Raw genomic sequence first — 1,963 nt, forward strand, 5'->3', positions numbered from 1 at the left:
CACGTGTACTAAAATAGATACAACAAGGGGCACCTGGGTGGCTCAGTCCACTGAGCATCCAGCTCTTGATTTCAGCTCGGGTCACAGTCCCAGGGTCATGGGATCGAGCCCCGCGTTGGGCTCTGTGCTGAGCATGGAGCCTACTAAAGATTCTCTCTCTCTCTACCTCTGCCCCTCTCCCCCACTTGCTCTCTCTCTCTCTCTGTTTCTTTCCCTTAGACGAATATAGATACAACAGAGAGAAGACTGGTATGGCCCCTGAACAAGGATGACATACAAATGTGTGAAGCAGTCTATATTGTTCCCAGGGACCATCTCTCTATACGGCGGTGCCGGATGACTCAGACACATGAGTAGGCAGGGACGGCTTTTTTCTCTAACTCTGAGTTAACTTTGTCACTGTGGCCATCATGAGTCTGTCTGTTCAGCAGTTCTTGAAATGGCATGGGTAGAATATGCACTGGGCTGGAAGTCAAAGTCTGACTCCACCACCAGCTTCCCGTGTGGTCTGCTACATGTCATGTAAACCTCTCAGGAACTCATTCTTCCTGAATTGATCCCCCAGCAACAAAAGGTTGCTCATTCCTGACTGCCATGGGCAAAATATAATCAAGTGAAAATGTTCTCAGTTGGATCTGTCACTTCCTCTCCAACCAGGCCTCTAAGCATCACTGCTTCCATCTTGTGTTGACTTGTATTCCGTCAGGAAACGGAAATCCCAAGCTCATTAGACACTGCTTAATTTTTATAGGAAGGGCACAGGAGGAAATCCATCTTTACCTGTACGGCCCAGATTGCTGTGCGAGCCTTGCTTTGTGTTCCCTTTCTCCCTCCATGCATGCCTAAACCTGCTATCCTTTTGTGAACAGAACTGCCCCCATCACCATCCTCGTCAACTTCTTTGCGTTACACCCGACCCCTGAGTATCTAGAAAATGAAACTGAAAATTAGAAAAAAAAAAAAAAAAAAGAGATCCTCTCAATTCATTGAAAACAGTTCTGAGGGTCAAAATGACAATATAATTACTTCATTTTCACTACAAAAGTAGAACATGCTCTTTGCAGAATATTAGGAAATATGGGTAGCAAAAGAAGAAAAAATGATAAGCAAAATGAAATAAGCAAAGACCACTCATAGTTCTAACAACCAGATATAACCACTGTAAAACACAACCGGCATATATCTTTCTCGATATATACACAGATTTTGGGTTCACAAAATGAGTTTACACGGTACATTATGTTTGGCAACCTTTGCCTTTCTATGTCCATAAACACATTTTCACTCTAACACTTTTAATGACAGTGGTGTGAGTATCCCCTTGGATTCATATACTTTATTTCACCTATCCCCTATAGCTGGGGATTTAGGTTGTTTCTCATATTTTGCATTCTTCTATATGCATTTTTACATATTTGTGTGATTGATCTTTTAGTCTAAATTTTTTTGTTTTATTTTTTAAATGTTTTATATTTTTTTGAAAGAGAGTGAATGGGGGAAGGGCAGAGAGAGAGGGGGACAGAGGATCCAAAGCAGGCTCTGTACTGACAGCAATAAACCCGATGTGGGGCTCAAAATCAGGAACTATGAGATCACAACTTGAGCCAAAGTCTGATGCTCAACCAGCTGAGCCACTCAGGTGCCCCTAGGCTAAATTTCTGAAAGTTCAATCCTTTGATCAAAGAATCCCAGGTAGGAATGCAAACTGGTGCAGCCACTCTGGAAAACAGTATGGAGGTTCCTCAAAAAGTTAAAAATAGAACTGCCTTACAACCCAGCAATTGCACTACTAGGTATATATCCAAGGGATACAGGTGTGCTGTTTCGAAGGGACACATGCACCCCCATGTTTATAGCAGCACTACTGACAATAGCCAACGTATGGAAGGAGCCCAAATGTCTACTGATAGATGAATGGATGAAGACAATGTGGTATACATATACAATGGAGTATTACTCGGCA

At 42.6% G+C, this 1,963-nt stretch overlaps 1 pseudogene; it reads left to right on the forward strand.

The window, feature by feature from the left end:
* Nucleotides 1-204: 204 nt before the first annotated feature.
* On the forward strand, nucleotides 205-303 carry LOC125169188 (uncharacterized; annotated as a pseudogene).
* The last annotated feature ends 1,660 nt before the right edge of the window (nucleotides 304-1,963 follow it).

This window comes from Prionailurus viverrinus, chromosome B3 (assembly GCF_022837055.1).
Source record: "Prionailurus viverrinus isolate Anna chromosome B3, UM_Priviv_1.0, whole genome shotgun sequence".
Lineage (NCBI taxonomy): Eukaryota > Metazoa > Chordata > Mammalia > Carnivora > Felidae > Prionailurus > Prionailurus viverrinus.